Genomic DNA, 27,009 nt, shown 5'->3' on the forward strand with positions numbered 1-27,009 from the left:
TTTAGAGCTTTAATGAAATGTATTATGGGAACAAAAGAAAGTGTGCCAAAGGTTGGACCGAATAAGTTTATGAACTATCTCCAGATTGATTTCTGCATATTATTTAGCACTCATGATTTTCACAAACTTAGTGACGAAAACTTGCACTCGAGCTGGAATGCGTTTTTTTTCCCATTCTCCCCTCATGCCCTCGTTCCCTCCGTTGGCCTGGGTCGCTGCCTCATGCGAGGCTGGATGTAGGAAGATGGGGGTGGAATAAAAAAACGGGCGAAGTGCAAAAAAGGGACTCTGACAGCTGCATGAAGCCTGCCTCGGGGCCCCCTATACCACCACGGCTAGCCCCCCCTGCTAGTTGACTGGCATGCCCCAAAGGAAGCTTTTCGCCCGTGGAAAAACCCCCAACAGAAGCTGCCACGCTACTCAGTGGGAAGATGCATCAGTGATACAGTTTGCCCTGGGGGAGGCCATGCTCAAACTTGACTTTCTTTTCCTCTTGTAGTTTTGAGGAATAGCAATTTTTTTTGCTTGTGATTCTTATACAAAGATTAACTGATAAACAATAAAAGCTGCTTGCATTTTAACACATTGCAAAGTGAGGTCCCAGTGACGGCCCAGCATCGAACCTGAAACTTCCAAAAATGTTGGGGATACAATAACAAACGTAAGACCACTTTGCTGCTATAATAAATGGGAAAATCAATTTAAAAAATCAAACCACTTTCACTTTGTATGGAAGAGGATTACGGCCAGTGAATGGTTGGCAAGATTCTCACTTTATTCTCAAAATTCTGACTTTAAAGTGAAAATTCTGACTTGAATATCAGAATTCTCACTTTATCACTTTAATCTCAGAATTCTGATTTTAAAGTGACAATTTTGACTTTATTCTCAAAATTCTGATTTTAAAGTGAAAATTCTGACTTGAATATCAGAATTCTGACTTTAAAGCAAAAAATTCTGACTTTAATCTCAGAATTCTCACTTTATCACTTTAATCTCAGAATTCTGATTTTAAAATGAGAATTTTGACTTTAATCCCAGAATTCGGACTAAACTGAAAATTCTGACTTTAATCTCAGAATTCTGATTTTAAAGTGATAATTTTTACTTTAATCCCAGAATTCGGACTAAAGTGAAAATTTTGACTTTAAAATGAAAATTCGGACTTTAAAATGAAAATTCGGACTTTAAAATGAAAATTCGGACTTTAAAATGAAAATTCTGACTTTAATCTCAGAATTCTGATTTTAAAGTGAGAATTCTGACTTTGTGACATAGAGCTATGAATTGTGTCGGGAAGTCAGAAAATCAGAATTTTGAGAATAAAGTCAGAATTCGCACTTTAAAGTCAGAATCCTGCCAACCTCTTCACGAGCCCTAATCCTCTTCCGTAGCTTTTGGAGGCTTGACTATTATGAGTAAAAAGTCCCAAAAAGCCAGGCACGAAACGAAACAGGAAGAAAGACATTTTGGTTCGAAGCCGCCATTTTCAAGGGTCCTAGAGATTTGTCGAACATCATACACAGATTGATTTCGTTCAATCGCCAAACATTGGCGCTTTCATAGTCACAACTCACACGTGGCAAGTGAAAGTAGAATGACGGCAAAGTTTGAGGCCTGGCCATACAATACTCATTTCCTTTTTCTTGCCCACAAACCTCCATTGTTGCGTCAACAAACCAGCAAAAAAAGCACATCACATTCTTCATCTGCCATAGGAGCCGACGTCAACGCGCCATGGCCTTCAATGAAGTCATTCTAACGGGCACACCTCGCTACCTGCACATACACAGTGGCCTCAGTGTGTACGCTTAAGCAAACACACACACAGTGAAGCGTTTATGCTGAAGAGTCTTTAACACAGCTTCAGTGTGCTGCAGCTGGTAGCAACAACAACTTGCGCTCTAAATACATAGAAAGCTGTAGGAAAGTTCACAAATGTACTTTTAGCGAGCCAGAGTCACAGTGATCATTTCCAAAGTGCTTCAAAGTATTCAAATAGTTGTTGTTATTAAATAGTTGTTGTTATTAATTAAAGCTTTGTGGATTAGGGCGGCTGTGACCCATTTTTATCCCCACGTGGCAAACGTCTCATCCCGCTAACACGGCAATGGATATTAGCTACCAAGTCATCACAGCGGGGACGTTGAAAAGCCACCAGCTGCTCGCCGCCCTCCGTCCAGCTGATTGGCCTGGAATGACGTCCAAACTGCAGCGAGGGCTCGGCGTCGACTTGGCTCGTTATCGATTGTGCCGCACGGTGTGGAGGTTGGATATTGACGGACGTGGTATCATCATGGCTTAAGATAGACCGCTCGCTAGGCCGCGATTGACGTGGCAACTGAATCAGTCGCTCGCATCCCCACAGAACAATTGTGCGTCTTTTGCACCGTTGGACAGCTTTTATCACTTTTCTCACGCTGAGAGAAAGAAAGAAAGCTAGGACGTGTTAGCTTAGCTAAACAGCCGCTTATAGGTGGCAGAACATTATTCTTGTTTACTTTTTTTTAGCTGTACAAAGGGGATGAATGGTTAGAAGTAGCACAATTATTGTGATGATCGCATGTATATGATGTGTAATAATAGATTAGAGGAAGTGGTTTGGTTCCCAACCTAGTGTTTATAAGTGGAATGAAGCGACCGCCTTTGGCGCTACATTAGTTAGCGTGTTGACTTGATCACCCCCTAGCTGGGGCGCAATCATCACGAGATCATGGCGGCATGACACGCGGCGTAATTGAACCATAAATTGTTGTCGTCCCCCAGTAAAAAGAACATCTTTCACAGTTTTTTTTTTGTGTGTGTGCTTCCCGTGGCTTTTTGTGCTGACAAAACAGCCGAGGATGAGGTTAACAGCGGTAGCAGCGTCGCTGTCACATCGAGAACGTGCACAAAAAAATGAAACGGATGCAACTATTTGCCCATGAAAACCTCAGAAAAGTGGAAAAATTCAAGAGGCTTTCACAAGCATTTCTTATTTGAAAATACTTTCAAATACTTGTGGTCCGAGGCAATCGGGTTTTTCAATTTCTTTTTGCTTGATTTTTTTTATCATGTTATCTGAAAGGGGGTAAGAACTGGCAAAAGTTCCTACTCAGCTCATTAGATTTTTGATTTGATTTTTAAATGGGCTGAGTCATAGACAAAGAAAGTTAATAAAATGACGTTAAAATGTGTATGTAAAATACTTCATTTTAATATTAAAATAATGAATGCTAATTTTTAATAGTATTTGTTACCATTCATGTAAATATCATGATCTCATTTACTGTCCCTGTAGTACGTTTGTCAACAGGTAGATGTGAAAGAGGGCCTCGCCCAGCCTGCCTGTAAAATTCAGTTTGTGCAGATCCCTGTAGATGGCGACATTGCATCACTTTAGATTTGAGATCAGCACAGCTTTGGAGCAAAAGATAAAGATTCTCTGAATCTCAGCGTGTCACGCTAATTATAAGGGAGAGAAATGCTAAAACATTGAAGTCGGACAAGTTTAGGCACCTCGGAGTATGTATATTAACTCATTCACTGCCATTGACGGCTTAAGACGTCAAAAATTCATTTGAACTATTTCTGTTAGTTTAACATTTTTTCCAGCATGAAAACCTAGAAAAAAGTTGTTATTGTACATTTAGAACAGATATAAAATTTGTGATTAATCGTGAGTTAACTATTGAAGTAATGTGATTAATAAAAATTAAAGAATTTAATCACCTGACGACCTAATTTATAATAATCTTTTCTTTTCTTTTTTAAATGATCTTTTTTCAAAAACCTAATTTTTAATAATCTTTTCTTTTCGTTTTTAAAATAATCTTTTTTTTTTTGTAAGAAACTATTTTTAAAATTAGGGCGTCAGGCGATTACATTTTTTGATTGTAATTAATCGCATGACTTCTATAGTTAACTCATGATTAATCACAAATTTTATATCTGGTCTAAATGTACAATATTTTTTTTCCTACTCTTGTTAATAAAAGTGGAAAAAATGTTAAACTAATAGAAATAGTTTAAATGAATTTTTGACGTCTATAGCCGTCAATGGCAGTGAATGAGTTAATGCTATAAACTGAGTGCATGTCACGATAGCTGTGTGTCATGTTTGTGAGATGCAGTAGTTCATGGTGTGAATGACCAACTGGTCATGCGGTGAGTCAGCATTTCTCATGGTGTGACTCAGTTGCATATTATGATTATTTTACCATCAAAAGACATTTCTCAATCTTTTATTTTGAAGTGCCAAAAAAGCAAAAGAAGTTATAAAGTTTTAAATTTAATTTATTATCATTAATAAACTATTTAATAAAATAAAAATGTTTAAATGTACTAATATTTGTACTTTACTATTTAAAATAAATCAATAAAATAATTTAATGACATAAATTGAAAAATTATTATTTTGCTCTATTGTGTAAATTCAGTTTAAGCTGCACTTTCCTGAAAAGTCTGAGTGCCATCATTAGTGGGGTTTCCATCCACTCATTTTTATTCGAATTTTCAAGAAATGTGATAATAAAAATGGAAACGCTAGAAATTCGAAAAAAAAAGGGCCCAAAATTCGCTAAAAAGTTTTTACGCTTAGAAGGGATGGATTTGGAAGGATATCGAAAAAAGGAAAATGCTTGGCTATGGAGACAGGTTTTGCGAATAAATGCTGACAAGACCGGATACAAAAGCAAAGCAATGGCGGACGATAAAGTAAGATATGTTTTGGGGGACAACGATACAGAATTTTTTGGGTAATTAATTAAAGAAGCGAATATTAATGCAAATTTAGATGGAAAACAGCAAAGAAACACTACGGTTTATCAAGAACTACAAACGCAAACTCACACGACGTCATCGCATGGCGAAGTCGCTTCCTGGTCAATTACTGGTGGATCACATCTCTAGGGTGTATATACTGCCACCTACAGCGGCGGAGTCCCCCCTCAATATTCGCAGAAGAAGAACAGATGGAAACGGGCACAAGTGACATTTGCGTTTTTCAGTAAATTCGCTTAAAAAATATGAAACATTTGGATGGAAACCTCAATTCAATTCAACTCAACTTTATTTAAAAAGCACTTTAAAACAAGCATTGCTGTATACAAAGTGCAAAGTCAAAAAATCAGTCATGCAATAAAGATAAGTCAAACAAGAACAAAACAAACATTGTAAGTAAGTATACAAGTAAATACAATTTACATCAATAAATTAATGAAGTAGGTAAGTGAATAAATACATACATAAAATAAAAGGAATAAACATCCGGTTGTGTCTGGTCTGACTAACTTGTTTCAGACAGTGAAATTGTATTCATGCGAGGTATGTAATGAATATAAATACACGTGAAAAAAAAAGTCTATTCATGACTAATACATAATTAAGGTTACTTTGCTAAAATGCCTCTTTTGGAAGAATCATACCTGATTTTAGCCACATATAGAATATTCAGTTCAGTCTGAGTGCATTCTTTTTCTGCTTTTACTGCCATGACTGCCATGAAGTGATGGTCACTTCAACCAATGGAGTCACAGCATGCTGGCTTCCTCCTCTGCCACATTAGCTACGACCTGAAAAATAAATCACAAACAGAATGAAATATTCTTCAGTTCACACAGAATTACTGTATCGGCCCGTGGGCTCTATTTTGCCCACCCCGGGGATAGAAAATCTATTTCCACCCATTTCCAAACTATTAGGCACTTTTATATCCTGTTCCTTTAACACTGCTCTCAGTCACAGCTCGACAAGCTGGCCACTTCACAGTCTGTTTGTTCCCCGACCGAGGGTCTCTGTGGTCCCTGAACGCACCGCCCACCTTCCAAAACACACAGAGGGCCGCCCTGTGGCCCCCCCACGAGACACAGTACAGCCTTCAAGGGCGTACATTGGAGCTCTGTGTGTTGCTGTTTAACTTCCTCCTCCTCTGCCCCGCATCTACACCCCCAACCCTCCATATGTGCCCTCTTACACACACACACACACACACACACACACACACGCACACACACACACCTTTGATAGCACAAGTCCCTGTGCAGAGTCAGAGTAAGACTGCCTCCTGTTTTCTTGCCTGCGGACTGTGATCTCCGAGGGCCGAGTGGATCCAGCATCCTCTGAAGGGGCCCCTTTACACGGGACTATTTTGACTGAGGACTTCACGTCATATGTTGGCATTTTGCGTCGTTCTGTACAAAGTCACATCGCCAACTAATGGCCTGGCATGCTCATTACAGCTTTTTTTGTCAACAAGCGGATGTGAAAAACACACTCGATGCTTGTTGTTTAAATGCAGCTCCTTAACGGTGTCTTTTTAGCACACTTAGGCTTTTTACCAGGCTGCGTAATGAACGGCGAGGGCACTCGAGCAGCCCGGCTCTCCTCCGCACCAGGGAGACTTGTTACATAAACGACTACGCATCCTTGACGGCCACTTTTTGCCGCGCTAAAAGCTTTCTCCCAGGTCGACGTTTATGTTAATGCCCGTGGAGTGTCGGCGCGACACGGAGCGCAAGCGCCTGGAAATGAAGCGGCGCTTGTGACCTTGGCCCACTTCACTGGAGCGTTCTGGTTTCCCCCTAATAGATGTGCGGCGTTCTCTCGCCACACAAGCTCGGAATAGCTGCGGCGTGGGCCCATTAAGCGACATTTTTAATTGTTAGCCAGCTCACCGCGTGTCCTTGGCACACATCAATGACTTCATTGACATGTCAAACCCAATTAAAAGCTAAGTGTAGAACATTTTAAAGAGGCACTCGCAAAAAAACTTTCATAAAGTACATTACAAGAATTGTTTCACCTTTTCAAAATGGATCCCATCATCAGGAAAATTCAGCATAATAGAAAAGTGCGGAATGAAACGAAGAAGAAGAAGAAGAAGAAGAAGAAAAAACAACAACATTCACGCACCATAAAAAAAAGGCAGCTTGTTAGAAACAGTTTAAGTAAAAACAAAATGTAATGATTAATTTAAAGGTAGATCATCACAGTATTTTTTCATTGCATTTGATTGAAGTCAAAATATCAGTTTTGGATTGTGCTTAGAGCTAAATATATAATTCTATTACACAAATAAATAAATAAATAAATATATCCATCCATCCATCCATCTGAAATATAATAAATAAATTTGAATTCTATTGTAATGATGCATCTTTACAATATTATATTTTCCTGCTGACTTGCAATTTTTTCATGGCAATAAATCACATTTTTATACATTATTTTCCAAGATTATGGTTTTAAAATGTCGCTTTCAACATGTGCTGCTCTGCGATGACTGCAAACACGTTGAATTCAGCAGCAGCTGTCTCTGTGGCGCAATCGGTTAGCGCGTTCGGCTGTTAACCGAAAGGTTGGTGGTTCGAGCCCACCCAGAGACGACCCTATTTGAGTGTTTTCCTGGTATATGTTACAACATGGCGGTGTTTTGTCTTCTTCATGATATCAACGGTTAAAATGACTTTTAAAATGATGTCTTTATTCTCGTAGGATTATAAATTGTAATCCTCATTAAACACATTTTTGTTCTTATAAGTGTTACGATTTTTTTGCGTGTACTGTACATGGATGGACATGCAGTGAAAACTCTGTAGCTTCCACTAACAAGCCAGGCTAAACGTAACTCCTCCTCACTATGCAAAGTATGTCTTTCAGTCAACATGTAACACTTCTCTGTACTTCCTTGACAACAATTTCTATATAGACCAGACTGGCAGCATCTTCAGATGTTTCAGAATGAGTACAAAATAGAAATTATGCGAGTTTTTGAAGGACTAGCGGGGAATAGGTTCGACAGATAAAAAAACGCAAAAAGGTGAATTTGAGAATTGATTTGAAGTTCTTTTTTCAGATTAAACAAGAATTCAAACTTGTTTCTAAAAAGAAGACAAGATAAACGTCATAGCGCTATGAATTTGTGAAAAGCGAACCCTGAATGTGCGTGCCACCATGATAAATCTCTTCAATGTAAAACTGTCAGTGAAGTGAAGTGACATCACCTCCTACTGGCTTGGCATGCATACTACAAGAGTTTTCAGTGTTTTTTTGTTTTTTTTTTACAGCCCGATGCCCTGTAATCCAAAAGTACCAACTAGTTTGGCTGGTCATATGTACAGTACCCTCAGAAAGCGAAAGTCTGTCAGTGTTGTCATGGTGATGACGTGTAGGCCCTTGATTGCTACCCACCAGCGAAAACACACACACACACACAAAAGTACACACACAGGAGTTGCAAAGTGGATGAGTCAAAAGAGGAGGAGGTTGATGGAGCGCAACAGCGCTGCCTCACTTTCAAACAACACACTTTGGGCACGCAAATGACTCACTCGCACTAACACGCGTCGTTTACTATTTTAATGCTAAAGCGTTCAATGTCAACACACACACACACACATTCCTTTATGGTTCTCTCACCCCTGCTTATGCATCTTTCCTTCCATTAGAAGAGGAAATAAGGTGAACGAGGGAGCGATGGAAGGCAAGGTTTAAGTTCATTGATTAGATGTAAACCGTGGTTTGCTGCATGGTTCATTACCTTGCACAAAAAGCAATTGGAAGCTGCTTGTTTTGTTGAACATATACACTATAGTAAATAATGCGCGAGTACCTGTTGGGATTAGAACTGCTACTAAATAGGGATGTACGATACCGCTTTTTTCCCCAGAACGATACCAGTACGAATACTTAACTCTTGAGTAGTCACCGATAACGATACCAAGTACTAATAACACTAGTATTTTTGATACATAAAATTTCCCTCCAAAAAACTGTGACAGATCATTTTAGAGGAAGATATCTTAATACAGCATTTTTTCTTAAAGTACATAACATTAATGGAAACTTCTATTCATCGGATTTCTCGTTCCTGGTCGTAAAACGGCCGCAAGAGGGCGGCCAAGTACCGATACCTTGAAATAAGGCCGGGTTTCGACCCAATACGATACCTGGTATCAATACTTTTTTTTTTAAAGCAGCTATGACAAAAGCGCCTAGTGTGTTTTAGTATATTCTTATTTTACTCTCAGTAATTTAACTTCTCTCTGTTAAGTCATATTCAAAGCTGAGCTTTCAAGGATTCAAGGAATTTTCCTTTCCTCAAAATTCAAGGGTACAACTATCCAAGGACCTATTTTTTGGGGTCATCACACATTTCCACATGACATGGGCTAGCATAGCACAAAATACAATACCTACCTACCTAACTCCCCAGACTTGTGAAAATAACACAAGATAAAATAAATAGGATAAAGATGGTAATGAAGAATGAAAACGTGAAGGGATGAATGGGCGAGGCTAAGGTCATAGTTTTGAGTAGTTGGAAAAATAGTTAAAGATGGGGTCTTTAGTTTTCACTCAGGAATAAACACTTCATAAACACTGGATCACATGAAATCAATTTCAATTCATTTTTTTAATTTAGCACAATTTAAAAACAGTGCAAAGAGGGAATGAAGACGAAATGGCTTACACAAGATTCCACTCCATACTCAAAGGGTCATATCAAATTTGAACAAAAAAGATTCTAGACGGGCAACAAAATCAGATCTTTGATACTCTTTTCTCTCGTAGCATTGCGCAGGTGAGACAGAAGAAAAAACAAAAATGAAGACAATTCCTACTACATAGAGTCTACTCAATTATCTTGAGTCAGGTGCTTTTTAGTTCAATTAATTTAAAGGTGAATTGCTCCAGGTGAGGTTTGAACTCACAACCTCGGCATCACTCCGCAAGTTACTGTCTTATAAGTACCGCGCGCTAACCCATTGCGCCACTGGAGCTGTTGCTGCATCATTGCTATTTATTTGTGAGCGTGTGTTTGTCAAATTAGTGCGAGCATGCATGCATGCATGCAAATGTAGTGGCAGCTTATTAAACAAGTCAACCTTCAAATTACAGCAGACCGGCCTGGCACGCATGGATGAAGCTCCAAAAACAAGAGCAAACAGGAGAGGCGGCCACTGTCCCTCATGCCCACTCTTGCAGAATGACCTCATCCAACGCCAAAGTCGATTTATTTATTTATTTTACTTGATGTTAATAACTATTATTATATGTGTGCGCTAAATGAGGACGCCTGATGCACACTTTTTGTTTCTTCTTTTTCTGATTGCACTTGGCCTTAAATGCTTTTGAGAGGGTGAGTGTACTGGACTCAGTTTTGACAGCGAATAAGCAAAGCTAGCTCTTGCTACAATGTGAGGTTAACGCCTCCATTTTTGTGTCTGCATGTTGCTGTCAATTTAAACGGAAAAGAGAATTTACATATGTATTTAAAGACAATGGGGGTTTCCAAATGCACATGGGCTAATGATTCTCATCTGTGTGTTGTTAAAAGTACTCGCAAGCATATTTTCATTAGCCTCTGCAAAGAACGGCTAATATTTCTGCAGCGCTGAGAAGAGAGAGGAACTGAGCCTCCAGAATAGTATGTCCGTATGTGCGTCTTATACTGCCCCCTGGTGGCCAAGGCGTGTACACCATAATGAATGACATTTTATTTGAACAGTTAATTGATTAAAAAAAATAACAAATACACAAGAAAAGCCCTGCCTGTACACTCAATTCTGAAATAAATGACTGCTAATTCTACAATGTCTTCTTCTTCTCTAAAATAAGCGTTGTTGTTTTTTTCCCCCGCAGCATGTGTTTGCTCATGTTGCTGCAGCCATCGCATACCCTCCAAATCCCGGCCTTATTGCGGCTTATTTGCCTTTTGACCTTTATTATTGTCTCGATCTCAGCTTATGTGAAGGACCATTAGCTGCCTAAGGTCTTTTAGCCCCCTTTAAACTGCAGCCCTAAGCCTCCGCTGTGAAGATGAAATGCTAGCTTAGCGCACAAGGCCACTCCATTATGGACGGTATATAAAGAGAGTCATTTCGTATAATAGTGTTCTAAAAATACAGTGCCGCTCATCGAGGAACGTCTGACGTTTGTTGATTTGATCTGATTCTGTCACATTGTCAGACGGCAATAATGCCGAAAATCGTAGAAGTGACTCATGTCTTATATCATCTCATGCGCGCGTGCGTGTGTGTGTGTGTTGAACACACAAACTTCCCGAGAATAAGGTACCATTCCTTGCAGACTTTCTGGGTATAGAATGAGCTGTCATGTGAAAACGATGACATGCGACAGGGGTCCGTGTCTTACCCCCTCACAATTGACTGGCATGTTAATCAGTCATGGAAAATGCTTTGAATTACACACTAAGCCCGTACTTCTCACTAATCCAGCGCCCTTCGTCCGGAGAAAGTCGCAGACTGGATATATGTGTGTGTGTGTATGGAGCCGTGCTCGGGGGTGGGGGGGGGGGATATTATGTCTTGCTGACAATTCCCAGATGACGTCACAAGTCAAGATGGCCGTCAATTTGGTGAACAAAATCTGTCTGCTCATTGAAAAGCGTTGGATTGTTGTAATTTGATTTGTGAGGATTATTTTGATTTCAAAATGTGATGAGATGACGTTTGTATGATAGTCACAGCTTTACAATCTGTCGGTTTTTTTCACCGTATAAAGGAAGCATTTGCATTGCGTTGCATTGGGGACGTATCAGAAATGCCCGGATGTTCGTAAATGTCAATAGAAGTTTTTAAATAAACATTACACACACATAATAATAATTAATAATAGCCCACAGCCTATTAGGGCAACATGACTGCGAGACTTGTAGCATAGAAGTAACTTACAGTTATGGTTTGTACTAAATAATAGCTAATAATTTAGCTAAAAATAGCTTCATGCCTGCTGATTTAGTACAAACTACTTTAAAAAAAGATTTTTCAATACAATTAACCTTAAGGAGCAAATCAATATGAAAATAGGATCGTTATAAGGTGCTAGTTAACATGACTCTCTCTGGCCTTGACTCTGAGTCTGACCTTTCATCTTCATGTCTCTTTGATTTCATCCAAGAGAACAGAGAGACGCTTCTCCTGACTCATTTTCTTTTCCCTGACACGCCGTGGCAGATTGAGGACTCAGACGCAGAGATAGGAGTTTGAGGCCAAGGCAGATATTTATTAAACAAAAAAAAACTCCTCGTTTAGAGGGAAAAAACAATGGCTATTAAATGTTAAACTAAAGGTGCTCCAAAAGGGAGGATGTCTAAACTAAAAACAAAACAATATCACTCCTTAACTAAAAGTATACTGTGGCTATACAAAGTTTAGGGTTGACACTGACACCACATGAGGAAGAGCAAGTGACCTGAAACGAAAGGAGTCAGAATTTACAAAATAAAACAGGAAATGACAAGACAACCTCACCGCGGTGTGACATTCCCCTTTTCAGCCTCTCCTTTCTAGGCATTATGATACAATTACTAAATGAACGGACCAATTGTAACCAAACAGACCAATGGCATGAGAATGAATAAGACTGACTGTTGTCATTACAAGAAGGCAAAAGGGTATTTTTCACAAGCAATTGACAATTCCAAACATTCGGGCATTTCTGATATTTCCACAATGCAACTCAATGCAAATGCTTCGATCACCGACGACGTATTGGATTGTTTTTGCCTGTGACTACTAGCATAATACAAACCAGACACAAACAACAGTTCATCACATTACAATGATCCAAAGTCCAATGCTTTTCAATGCACGGATCACAGAGAGCTTCCTTTCACCGTCATTAGTCTTACTATGTGGTGATTATCACGGTCTCTATTATTGAATTAGCATATAGCCTTTTTAACTAGGTGGCTAATATCGCCTAATTTATGCTCAGTTGTTTGTGCTGTATGAGACATTCTACTTCACAACAAAATGATTATAGGTAGGGAATCGAGGCGAAACAAACAATACAATTTCACTGGATTCACAACACAGTTACCAGGCTGGGGTGGAGCAGCAGGGGAAGGAGATGCGTGTGTGTGAGTCTGTCCCACTCCCACATCGCGACCGTGGGTAATTAGCGTTCACATGACAAAGGAAGCGAGCGAGAGAGCTAAGTTGGGTGCGCGCGAGCAGAGGACGCATATTGTTTTGTTTTTTCCCCCACACGCGATTGATGCAACTTTTCTAAAAGATTGTGTCAACATTGACCTGTCCTCAGAAAGTGTTTATTAAAAAAAGAGCGCTTTTTTTGAGAGAGGGGAGCGGGGCAAGGGTGTGAGCACCACTAGGGGTCTACCTGTGCACGCCAGTGCCTCAGGCTAACCGATTCCGCCATGACAGGTGATGCAGAGCTTTCAAAGTATTCATTAGAGGTCATCGTCTGCCCATAGAAGCTTATTGGATATTTTAACAGAAAGTTTCCAGCCATGATGACTCAGCATTTTGACTCAGTACAGCACGCTAACCGATAGCGCCTCTTGAGCTTAATGACCTGGTTTACTGTTTTCTGAATGGGGTAGTTGTAGGTGGCTCCCATCTGGTCTGTAGTATGTCTCAACCAATCAGAACTGCTCACCAAGCCTCAAATTCAAATCGCCATACGATATCGTCTCATTTCCATCTGTTGTTTTTGTGCCGTAGCCTCTGCCTGTCACGGTTCGGCCGGCGTCACATATGTATGTAGGCAATGTCGGGAAACTGAATGTAGCTACTTCTCCCGTCGTTATCATGTGTTGTACAAAATTGGTTGTAATGGCAGTTCCCTTGCCAGGGATGATAATTGAGTGAGATGATGCATAATGGGTTGATAATGGCCGCTGCCGACTGAAGATCTTGCATTGTAGGCTTATTGTGTTGGTTGGCGAAAACAGGATGCCTCTTTCTATGCCATTTGCTGTCCTATTTGGCTGCCATTTTCTTTGCCGCTCCATTCGTCAGCATCATTTTAGCCACGACTTTGTGAACCGCCATAATGGCTAATCTGAAATATCTGATTCATAATAGGCAATCAGGTTCCACTTATGGTTGGGAGCCACAAGTTTTTTATTGTCTATTTTGTCCCAAACAATTTGACAAGATAACGTTAAGGTAATGTAAAGAATTGAAATCACAACCTCCTGGTTTAGTCTTAAGTTAAGTCTTAAACGTACTATGTGATAATCAATTGCACAAATGGAGATATTGCTTCCACTCCCTTCGTCCAAATCCCGAAATTTGTAATTGTTGTCTCCTCGACATCCACGTTTAGGACCGACTCCTGACGCTCACAGTCTATCTAAGAATAGTCATGATATGACATCCGGTGACACTCAAACTTGTCACCACTATGTCCACTTAGCGTATCGGTGACGCTATTCTAGGAGTGGGCCGCAACACGACAACGACCACAAGAACATGAGCCTCTCATTGTGTAACCCACTGACCCACTGAGGTGGTTGTCTTCTGTTTGACTGCCAGTTTGAAGACAAGAAGCTCAAGATAGACTCACTAAAATAACCCTCAGTTAAAAACGACTCCTCTGGCAAAACAATGCGACTCTAACGTATGGATGGATGGAGAACAGATCTGATGTGTTTTTTCTCTTGATGCTATTAGCCTTAATGAAACTAACTTCAATGATTGTTACAAACAAGGGGTGTCCAAACTTTTTCCGTTGAGGGCCGCATACAGAAAAGGCCACTTTGACCAAAAGCTCTTTTCCCCACTGTTTAAAACAGATTTCTGAATAATGATGAAACTTAGCTATATTCTAATGCTAATTGCTGCAAAACGGAAACAGATACAAATATACCTTTTTTTCCTGATGAAAGCAGAGACTTAAATCTTTCTTTTGGTAGGTCCCATGTTTTTATAGCAATAGATCACAATATTCTGTGGGCCTTGCAAAATCTTTCAAAATTTAAGTAAAACGGCTCGGAGCGAAGGGGGTTGCTTCAGTGAAAATGGCTGAGACTGAATGAGTTAATGGGCAAAAGTGTTTTATAAAAAATGTATACAGTAAAATAAATGAAGGCACATTTCTATTTATCTTGTCATTATTTAAAAAAAACACACCTCAATATGCAATTTAAGGCACATTCCCTTCCTTTAAACATGGAGAGTGAATTACAAAGTAGCCTTGGTCCAGAGTATTGAAAAAGAATGAAAGTAAGTCAGGTAACAGTTGTCAAACTCAGTTACAGCTACCAGCCAGACACCCGCTGGTAATGCTAACAGCTAACCGCTAGCCACTTACGTTGGAGACTTCTGCCATATCCTACAATGACAGCGTAATTACTTAGTGGTTTCTTAGCGTCCTAAATTAGCGATTGAATATGAGTTCGGGATAGTCTTGTGTTGATGTTGGTCGCAACTACAATGTCAATCAACTACGATAAAGAAACGTCTAAAAGGGAAGTCAAGCTAGCCATCATGCCACAACGTGGGCCAACTTCAAAGTAAAAGTATACTAGGGCTATTTGCATTGCTGTCAATTATTATTACTGTATTTGGTAGATTTTATTTTGAAGTTAGGCTTAGCGTGTTACGTTGAGTATGTTTCAGCTTCCTTGACATGTCAGAATGGTATTGACGGTGAATGCGCACTTTGTTTTTTTCCCCCCACCAACCAATCCGCGGATCGTGCGTGATCTCTAAGTGTGGGGTCTGATCCGAACCGACCACGGATCAATAGGTGCGTTTCCATTACCCTCAGTTTTGCGCAAAAGCAAGCTGGTAATGGAAACAGGTGATTTTTGAAAAAAATTCTCAAATATAGCAAAAAAGTTTTTGTCGCTTTCATGAGGTGCTTTTTGAGACGTGTCGAAATAGAAATATTTCGCAAAAGTGTCATGGAAACACTAGGAAGTACGGGGCCACTCGCTTTCGTGTCGGAGCTGCCTCCGGAGGGGATAACAAGTCTTTTTAAGCACAAAGCGATTCAGCTATGGAGCCGATATGCCGCCGTTCAACGCACGTACTATATCGTTGCATGAGAAATGGCCGTTGCCCCGGGCAACGATCAAACGAGCGTTATAACCATAACACGAGTTATAAGCGTGCACACACAAACAACACCAACATCAAATGCTCAACCCCGCATGATGAGAGGAGGGAGATGGTTTTAAAGTAATATTAAGAACTTTGGGTGTCTGTCTTCCGTAAACATCATAAGCACCTCCTACGGAACTGCGAGATCCCGTGAGACGGGACATTACGAGAGTTGCGCCTCAGAAGCGAAACGCTCTTCAACGGAAACACCGGCAAGTCGAAATTGTTCTTTATCCAAAAAGTACAATATCGCTTTTATTTTTGCACCACTAATGAATAGATTGTGCGCCTTTGCAAGAAAGGCACCAAAAAAAAAAAATTGTGAACATGTTTTCATAACAAATGCAGACAATTTCCTCTTAAACGAAGACAATTACTCTTGAATGACCCTAAAGTACGTGTTTTCGTAAATATCAAAAACAATTGAGTCATTTATGAATCCAAAGCCCCATGCACACCGAGCAACATGGCTGAACGTGAAACGTTTTGAGGTTCCACAAACAGCGCCGTCCATAATAATTGGAACCCGCGGTTAAGATGTGTTAAAATCCTTACGTTTGTATTGCCGAAGCATACTTTGATACTGAAACTTGTAGACGTGGTTCGCCAGACACAGAGTGAAGCTCCTTCCCATAGCCATCTCAGTCCCCAGACCTCAACCCCATTAAGAACCGGTGGCTTAGCTGTCTATGAATAGAATCTCAAACAAGAGAATCCATTTACAACTTTGTTATGGTTGTTGTAATGGGAGCAAAACACATTCAGGAAAAAAACACACACACGGCATGCTCTCACACCCTTGTGTGTGTTAATAGTGTGCCACCTAATTAGCCTAGTTTAACGCCGCTAATAGGTTTATTCTCCAGCTCTTTGAGGTGATGACAGAAAATGAGAAGCTGGGCTAGCGTTTGTGACACACACACACATCTATGAAAATGCAGTGCACATGAAAGTAAGCGTGTCTTGTAATGTTATCCTAACACGTTTTGAAGAGAGTGTGTGAGCGCTCAGGTGTGTGTGGGAGTGTGTGTGTGTGTGTGTGTGTAACTGCAGTCCATCCATCACTGAGCGAGCCACGGTGACTCGTGAGATGCAGCTTCTGACCCAGATAGCGCGAGTTATGACATTATGCATGTGTGATTTATGACTATTCATCACATTTTAACATAAAACATTTTTTTTTTGCAATTTCTTTTTGGACTTCTTCATTTTCATCCTCCGCCTCCACCTCCAGGCTCAGCGCAGTGCAGGTCTGCTCTGATTGCAAAGTGGAAGGCATGGAGGGAGGCTCACGCACAAGCCTCGTTGATTTGAATAGTTTTCCGCTGGAAATGTGTGAAAAAGATCAGCCGTATTGCAATTTTCGTTTCAAGCTTTTTTGTTCCTCACTCCACGTCTGTGTCCTTGTGCTAACATAACATTCCGTTCATCCTTAACCAAACCTTTGAGTCTCAGCCAAACATGCTTCGATCAAAGATGCTGCAATGAAACGAACGCACACCATTTTGTAAAAAGAAAGATGATATCAACAGAGTAAGAATAGAATAGAATATTTATGCTCTTTGACGAATGTAACGAATGATTCATTAAAAACCCAAAAGTGTCTTTAACGTTTACTAAGAATAAACTGTCTAATGTTCAATAAAGACTCAAATGTTGATGTTTACAAAAATGCTTACGTTCGGTTCCTTGAAGACTAAATTGTTAATGATGGCTACGAGAACCGTACATAATCGCAGGTCAGGATTGTTGAAAACGCTAAATTCTCATGTTAGATTCAATGAAGACAAATTGATTTAATTGCATGTTGTTACTCACAGTCATTGATGCGCACAAATGAATGAAATGTATCATCTGGTTTAGGGCCGGACCCATTATACCATTTTAGCTTATTGTTGTCTGTAAGAAACCAAACGTATTTTCGTAAACATCACATAAAATTCTACATTGAACCTTATTTCAAACACTATTGAGTTGGCGACAAACAACAATTTGGAGTCTTTAATGAAAATAACACGCACGGTTTTAGGTAGGTAGTCTGGACAAATTTATGTGAACATCGAGGGCGATTGAAAATCTTCAGTTGTGCCCCCCACCCCCACCTCGCTAATTATTTTATGGTACTTGTTTGTGGAGTAGCTTGGCAACATGAAAAACAAGTGTTGGCGCTGGGAATGACGGATGCGCGCACAGATTATAGCAAAGGGCAGATCGCATGCCAACATGGACACTATCGCTAATCCCGGCAGGATAATAATACTTTCACTCCCCCCCCCCCACACACAACACACACACATGCACACACGCACCCCCCCCCCCCCCCCACACACACACACTTGTACTTATATAATTGTGAGGACATCTATAGACATAATGCATTTCCTAGCCCCTCCCCCTAACCCCACCCATCAAAATTGATTGCCTGCCCCCATTCCTTACCCTAACCTCAACCATAACCCAATTAAAACCTAACCTCTAAAAACAAGTCTTGACCCTCAAAAAGAGGTCTTGAGTTGTGAGGACCGACCAAAATGTCCTCACTTCACAAAAATGTCCTCAATCTGTTGGTTAAATTTGTATTTTGGTCCTCACAATGTAGTATGTACAAGTACACACACACACACACACACACACACACACACACACACACACTTGTACTTATATAATTGTGGGGCCATCTCATTGACATAATGCATTTCCTAGCCCCTCCCCCTAACCCCAACCATCAAAAATTATTGGCTATCCCCATTCCTTACCCCAACCTCAACCATAACCCAATTCAAACCTAAACTCTAAAAACAAGTCTTGACCCTCAAAAAGAGGTCTTGAGTTTGTAAGGACTGGCCAAAATGTCCTCACTTCACAATAATGTATTTTGGTCCTCACAATATCGTATGTACACGCATACACACACACACCCACACACACACACACGCAAACACACGCACGCACGCACACGCACACACACACACGCAGAGCAGAATTACACCTGTACTGAATGCTGAAGCAGCGTTTAGGCATCCCTCTATATCTCGTTTTACTGGCACAGTTGTGCCATTGAGACCACTAGCTGCCAATAAAATGGAGTTTTACAGTGTCAGCAAGCCCAGAGCCGCCGCGGTCGAGTGGGTGAGCGTGCGGCCGGCAACCGGAGGGTCCCAAGTTAGATTTTTAAGACTTGAGCAAGGCACCTGGCTTCACAAACAAGTTCCCTGGGTATTGGACATCTGCCCATCCATTGTGTTGCTAATGTTTATTCGGCTCAGCTTAGTGATAGCTCAGTCTATAAAGTCTACCACAGTTCATATAGTAAGTATAATGTGTTTATAAAACATAAAAGACAAGTTTGTCATCATTTGTAAACATCAGACAGAACAGTTGTCAATAAATATGAGATATGCGTTTTTTTGTAAACATCAAAGTCTTCAGTGAATGCATCAACAACGATAAATGTCAGTAGTAACATTTAGTAGTACATACATTGACACATTATTTACACAACATAGTAAACACTTTGGGAAACATTAACAAGAGCCTTAAATGACCCAAACATGTAATTTTGTAAGAATTAAAGCTGCTCTTTGTAACAATTTTCCCCAAAATATCTTTACAATAGACATTTTATTTGACCATTTCCCGCCCTCTGTCTGCGGATGTGACGTCATGCGCACAGTTGGAGGGGAAAAGCCTGCATAAGCCTGATAATGATCCTGTTGATTGGAATCAACTTGTGTTGGAAGAGGGAAACCTCCAAAACCTGCAGGACTCCAGCCCTCGCGGACCGAGTTGGCCCACCCCTGATTTAGAGCCTTCAGTGAACCTAACGTGTCGTTTTACAGATGGGAAAACCATTTAGAGTTGTCAGTGAACATAAGATACATGCATGTTATTCGTAAAGATCAATGACAGTTAAGTGGTCAATGAACGTGCAAACATTTTTTTTGTCCTTAATAAGTGTGGGAATCTTTGAATGTCTCACGATTCGATTCGATTCAGAATAGATTTTCGATTAAGGACGATTTTTGATTCAAAATGATTTGATTGACAAATATTTTTTCTTCACTCTAAAAACAACTTTTATTGACATAACACCTACTCTCTAATGTGGCTACAACTTAACAGTGTATTAGACCGCGTGGAAACACACTGCCCCTCAGTGGCCAAAGCGGGTACAACATGAACAGCGCTCTAAATAAAGGCCCACACTGACAAAGGCAAGACAGTAGAAAATAATTTCAATAAAATCGATTTTGGGACATTTAAAATCGATTCTGAATCGTACTGAATCGATTTTTTGGCACACCCCTAGTCCTTAACAAACCTAAAATATGTGAAGACAATTTAGAGCCGTCAATGAACCAAATGTATGTGTTTTTTTGCATGCATGAAAGAACGAACCTATCCTTGTGAAAGACAATTTGATCTTCAACGGACCTAATGTAACTGTATATGTTTTCGCAAACGTCAAAGACATCAAAAACAATTTGTTCACATGATTTGAAGATCATTTAGCGCCTTCAACGTTTGCATTTTCGTAAGCTTCAAAGGCAATTTATTCTTCAGCAAACCTAACGTAAGCATTTTCGGTATGGGAAAAATAAAGCCTGGAATTAATTAATCGAGCAGCAGGCCGAAGTATTTGAGTAAACATCTGACAATATGGAGTCTTCAACAAAACTACTGAACACATTTCCGCAAACATCAATTCAAGTTCAAGTATCCGCATCGTGTCTCTCAGGAGCAAAACATCTGTACGTCTGGTCTGAAACGGGCTCATGAAGATGAAGTGTCCTCTGACTTCCCGACGTGCGAGAATCCCGTCTGATGTCTGATTCGTTGCGGCACGTTGGATTTATTGACCTGCAATCATCTCAGAACGTCGTGTTGTCGCTTCGCTGCGGAAAGGCTAAATGTCGTCGGTATGTTTAGAGAAACAGGCTGTAAAATAAAAGTTAATGGTAGGCCTGCGCTTGTCAGTCCGCATTACTGCGACTGCACCTCAGGCTTCTCCGTGTTGACGCCACCGGTGGCAGACGTCCTTCATGCCGCGTCTGGAAGGGAATACTTCAAGCGTACGGCAAAAAAAAAACCACTGGCGTGACTTTGAACGCCGCCGGCATTTCGGCCAGCCTCGCCAGGGATGAATAATAATTGGTTTAACTTTAGCATCTTTTAGCCTAATCAGCCTGAGAATGGTCCAAAGAATAAAAACGAAACTTCTGTGCGTGGCCATACTCGGGGGTTTGCCCCCGTCTAAGTATATCCAGTGTTGGACGGAACCCCTCCCTGTATATCTGTGGTTACTCCTCATGGGCAGTTCCCCACTAAGAGTTTGTGGTTCCATGTGAACATGCTCTGTTTTCCTGCTAACTTTAGCGAAAGGCACAAGAATGTTTGATGAGAGAGAGAACTGGAATTGTGTGTGGGGGGGTTGAAAAATGAATAAGGGGCATACTTGTAGAAGGGGTGTGGTGGTGGTAAGCCAATTATGAAAGCGAGGTCGTTTTACGAGGCACGGTTGAGGGCGGGATAATAATATACACTCTTAATTCAGTAGTTTCCAACTATTTGTCAAATGTATAGTTCTACATTGACGTCCGCTGAAAACATTTCAACAGACGCTTGATAACTCACACTCAGTCCAATTGTAGACGTGCGAGACGAACAAGAGACCAGTTGCTTCGGTGGGTCTAAATTGTGGTCACAAAACCATTTGCTAGGATCATAGGATCAAGTAGCACGAAGGAACTTTTCAACCTTAATTAAAATATTTTCATAACTCTCAAACTACAAATGTGCTGACTGCTTTATGGCATGCGTCACTCCCACTTTTCCCCATTCGTTACAAAGATGGAAGTCAATTGGAATGTCGACACACAATTACTGCTTTCCTAGCAGAAGCTGCAAAACAACTGACTTTTTTTCTGAGGAGGCAAAAAAGAAAAATTGAAAAGGACAGTCGAGGATCAACATTGTTCCGGCTTTCGCTCGCTGGCTTGAGCTAAAAAAATGACGCAATGCGCTTGTCCTCATGGGAAATGTGGTCTTCCTTCAGACATAACAATACCGCTTTTGTCCATATGGCGCCGCCATAATCAACATAAACTGAAAGTACACTAGGTTCATTAATGACCAAATTATCTTATTAGCGAAGACTGTAAATTGGCTTTATTGTTTACAAGACATACAAGATTCACTTATAAGGAAATGAACTCATTTTACAGGAGAAAAAAAAAAGCTTCTATTAGTCTTGACTTTTTACAAAAGACTGTGTGAGCTTTTCCAAGAGGCGTACATCATGACTACATTGTCAGATAATTACAAAAACACAGATTAGGTTCATTAATGACGTTGTAATTTGTCTTACCTAAATCTTTTGGAAACTAAATTGTCTTTGGTCTTTATAAAAATAAGTCAGCTTTGTTGACAATTCTAAATTGTTTTGCTTACACTCGAAATCATCTTTGATTGTTACAAAGACGCATGGTTTTTGTATGTTCACAAAAATTCTACAGCTCATTTGGCCACCTTTTAAAGCCATACACACTGAAAGTCACAGATAATGCATTGTCGAACATGACGATGGTGACACTGGATGTGGCAAAACTGATCATTTTATTGTAGAGCTGTCAAAATTCATCGATTAATCGACAAGTAATCAATCAATCTTGATAATTGAGTTATCGTTTGGAGCTATTTTTATTTTATTTTAAATGGTCCAAATCCTCTGATTTCAGCATATCATCAGTAATTGTTAGCTGATTTCTGTAGTCCTTCGTGAAATGTTTAATTAAATGTGTTTAATCAAAACATGACATTTGCAAACATCTGTTTTTACTTTTCGTTCTTCCTATTCTTGTTTTCTTTTTTACTTCAATTTATATTTTAGACTTGTAATGTGTTTTCTTTGTGTTTATATGTTCAATAAAACCATAAACAACGTACAAAATAACCACCAATGACTGGTTAATAAACAGTTATTAGGGAAATTATTTTTTTTTAATCCACTTTAATGCAAAATTAAAATAAATCTGATTGGTCGATTAATCGGTTGAATAATCGATTAATCAATTCTGAATGTATTCAATAGTGACAGCAATAATTTATTGTCAGCTAATTGATTATCAAATATTCAACAACTCATTTAATAATCGAGTAACCGTTTACCCATTGTTTAACTAACTTAATGCTTTGATTTCAGCCTCTCAACAGTAAATATTCTCCGATTCCTTTATGAGTGTGGACTGATTATTTTTGTGTATAATCAAAATCAGACATTTGCAAACATTTGCATTTACTCTGGAAAACAATGACCGAACCAGTAACTAAATCCGTTTCGAAAAGGTAGATGAGTCCAGCATTAGTCCCTTTTGTGTGATATTACTTACTGTCGCTTAGTTGTTGTTTTTCTATAACTAATCAATGGGAAATAAAAAACAATAATTAGTTAATAAACAGTAATGGGGAATACGGTTATGTCATAATGCAGAATAAATATATATCTGATTATTCAATTAACCGATGGAATAATGTTATATTGTGACCTGAAAGAGATTCATGAAACGGTGTCTTTTGATTTGATGCTTTACTATTAACACTTTGTGATTTATTTTTAAACCCGTTCAGATTGAAGTTGATCCCAGGGGCCCCTGGCCAACTCTGCCAAATGTGGGTGCAGTAGATGGGCGGGGGTACTTTTCAAGGTGGGCTCGTGGTTACAGCTGCTTGGAGTCGAGTAGAATTTCTTGTGTATTTTCGGATGTGGTCGCCGCAGATGCCGTATCGTAAATGTTTGCTTTTTTTTTATTGCGCAGCTTTGCAGAATCATTAACAAGTGCCGTGTCAGCCATCCCGCTAGGGGTGTCAGATGCAGGCGAGTCAAAGGGTTTAGAGAAAGTGTTTCAAGACTACTACTGAATTGACATATACGTAAACTGATTTTCTCGAAAGGGAAAAAGGGTCACACCTAAAACTTACTCGCAACTGCCACCTCTGGCCTAAAGTGTAACTGCAGCCTATGTGTCAAGCTTGTGCACGGTGGCGTGTGAGTTATTGTGCTCAAATAAACTTTTTTTTTTTTTTTCAGTTTTCTTAGCGTCTTAGCTGGAGTTTGGTCTGTGCTCGGAGCCAGCCTCTTCCTGTTTTTTTTAATTTTTATTTCCACCCCATTTGTGTCGTTACGCTCGCTAACACAACGCTACATGTCCGCAAAGACGAGCATGATGACCCGCCACCACTCCACTCCACCCCTCCCCACCCACGGACACTCAACACTGAAGGGAAGATACAGGCGCAGTCACAGTTTAAAAGTCAGGGCTCTTTGTACTCATCTGGATATTGGTGGCGCATGCACGATGTAGAAAATTCTTTAACATTAACATTTAAATTCCACAATGCACCTTAAATATAAAATACATGCATTTTTCACGACAGATTTTTTTTTCAGGATAAAGCCTTAATAGTACAATACATTTTTGCAAAATAAATACATAAAAAAACTAATTAAAAAAATAAAAAGTAGTCATATTCGAGAAGAAAGAGAAGTCTTATTATGAATAAAATTTTCATCCCAATAATTAAGTTATGAGTATGAGTATAAGAATAAAGTGACAAAAAATACATAAAAAAATCAAGATAATTTTTAAAATAATCATTTGCATTTTTAAACATTAAAAAAAATATATGTGGAAAATAAAGTCACATTTTGTTTTAGATTAAAAGTTTAAATTGTACAAGAACAAAATTACGTTTTTATATGAGTATTCTAAGAATAAAGTGGTAAATTTTAAGATAAAGTTATTATATTATGAGTATAAAGTCCTATTTTTTGTAGATAATAAGTTCAAATATGAGAATAAAGTCATGTATTAGTATTTGAATAGTTATAAATAAGAGAAATGGCATTTTGATTTTCTTAAAGAATTGTCATATTATGAGAATAAAGTCATATTTTTATGATATAAAACGTAATATTACAAGAGTCAGATTTAAAAAAAAGTTGTAATAATACAAGGTTAAGTACTTTTTTTAGATGAAAAAAAAAACCCTTCTCTATACCCCCCAACCCCCCTGAAAAAAAGTCCGAACATTATGAGAGTAAAGTAATATTTTGTTTTTGATACAATTATGTTTTAATTACCGGATGCTTTTTTTAAATTATGTTTTAGGATTAAGAAGTCTTGTTTGTCTTATCGTTTTTCAAGAAAAAATAGAATAATGTCATGTTTTCTTAGATAAACAATTGGCACGATAAAAGAAGAATGTTGTATTTCATAAGATTGAATATCCTGAAAATTAAGTCATATTTTATTAGATAAAAAGTTGTGTTTACAAAAATTTCTGTGATAAAAGGTCCTATTTTTTAGCAAAAAAAAAAAAACTATTACAAAAATGAAGTCCTAAAAAAAAGAAGCACTTTTATAACGTTAGCGAGAATTATTAAAAGTTTCATAGTGGCACATTGGAAAAATGGTTTCAAATCATCACCATTAAAGTTTAAATTAAGACAACTTTGGACACCGCCACCTCTCAATGTTATTTTCACATGCACACAGTTAACCTTGCATTACATTGAGTGTCTATCAAATCAAATGTTAGCCCTAAAGTAGACATAAAATACAGATTATTACATGTGAAAAGAATGTTTCGATAAGCGCTACATTTCCTCCATATATTTCGTTCTTTACGTCATTTGAGGCTCCCCCATAACCGCTGCAATTCTGGGGCATCTGGCCGAGTTGCCCGTCGGGCGTGTGCGTAGGTTTGCGTGGTTGGAGACCGCAGAGATGTTCCTCATTCGCTACCAGGGCGCAGCTTTGCAAAAAAATATCTTGCCTGCTCCCACATTGGCAACGGGAATTCTTCATGGACGCTGCCTGCCCTAATGTCTTTTGCAGCGCGTGCGTGCGTGCGTGTGGTTGTGGTATTTACGTAAATAACTCAGAAATGCACAAGCGGGTGTATTTCAGGGATCTTTTTTTACCCCCTTTTGCTGAGACAAACTTTCTCATTTATTTATTTGTAGCGACAGCAGCACTATGTGGAACAAACTATTTCTTTTACCTTGCGAGTTGTCTTTTTGTTTTTTTTTGTGAATTTTTTTGTAAATTTTTTTTGTGAATTTTTTTGTGAATTTTTTTTGTGACAAGTTCCAAAAAAAATCAAGAAAAAGTGGAAATTTACTTGAATAGCAGATTGAGAAAAATGTCATTATTCATATAATTTGGGGACAAAGATGCAGAATAGTCATATTTTTTCAAGATAAAAAGTATTTTTTTTCCAGGACTGTAGATTTTTGTTGCAGATAGCAAATAGTAGAAAAGTAGATTTTTTTTCACGGTCAAAAAGTCCCATTATTACAAGGTTAAGTTGTATTTTTCCATTATGAAAAGTAGTCTTTTTTTTTGGAGAAAAACATGTCATGCTATTAAGTGACTAAGGTCAGCTATTTTAAGAGAAAAAGTCACAAAATGTCAAGTCGGCCAAGTCGCAATTTACCAGAACAAGTCACAGTATTCAGAATACTAGTAAAAATAATGATTTTTTTTTATTGAGGCAAAAAAAAGTTCAATTATTTCAACATAAAAAATATGTTTTTTTCCTTTTTTTAAAGCTCCACATGGAGCTGATTTCGCTTCGGTTGCCAGTTTATTCTATTTATGTACAGCATAACATCTAAATGGTTTGTTTTGAACTTTAGACTCCACTAATTGTCCCGAGTCTGTAGACCTCAGAGCCCTACAGGGTTTAAATACCATGAGCATGTCTTTCATGTATTCAGGACCGAGACCATTCACTAGTTTTTGGGATACATACATACATACGTTGTCATGCTATTACATAAATAAAATTAAAACAATTCTCAAGTGATGATCCACCAGAATGAGCTTTTATTTATTTATTTTAGAAAAAGTAGTCACAGTATCTCAAATACTTTTAGCAATGTTTCTTTTTTTTTTTCTTTTAAGGAAATAGATGTAATACTGTATTGTGAGGGTCGTGGTGTTTTTCATTATCAAAAGTAGGACTTTTTGAGAGAAAAAAAATGTCAGGCTGTGATGTGAATAGAGATAAAAATTGAAATCTTTTTAGATAAAAAGATATTCCTTCAATATTATAATTGTTATAATGTTATTATATGGTACAATAAAGT

At 38.9% G+C, this 27,009-nt stretch overlaps 1 protein-coding gene and 2 non-coding genes across 3 annotated transcripts in view; 2 read left to right on the forward strand and 1 right to left on the reverse strand.

Annotated features, from left to right (window-relative positions):
• znf385c (zinc finger protein 385C) overlaps positions 1-27,009 on the forward strand; it is a 122,781-nt gene that overhangs the window by 5,035 nt on the left and 90,737 nt on the right. The gene's annotated exons all lie outside the window — the stretch shown is intronic.
• Positions 7,291-7,364, forward strand: trnan-guu (transfer RNA asparagine (anticodon GUU)). The gene has a single exon. It is a non-coding gene; the product is annotated as a tRNA-Asn (tRNA).
• On the reverse strand, positions 9,668-9,761 carry trnai-uau (transfer RNA isoleucine (anticodon UAU)). Its single transcript has 2 exons — positions 9,724-9,761; positions 9,668-9,703 (listed from the first exon to the last, which is right to left on the reverse strand). It is a non-coding gene; the product is annotated as a tRNA-Ile (tRNA).

The sequence above is a fragment of the Leptonotus elevatus genome, chromosome 1 (genome assembly GCF_054856555.1).
Source record: "Leptonotus elevatus isolate MCC_2025b chromosome 1, RoL_Lele_1.0, whole genome shotgun sequence".
NCBI classification, from domain to species: Eukaryota; Metazoa; Chordata; class Actinopteri; order Syngnathiformes; family Syngnathidae; genus Leptonotus; species Leptonotus elevatus.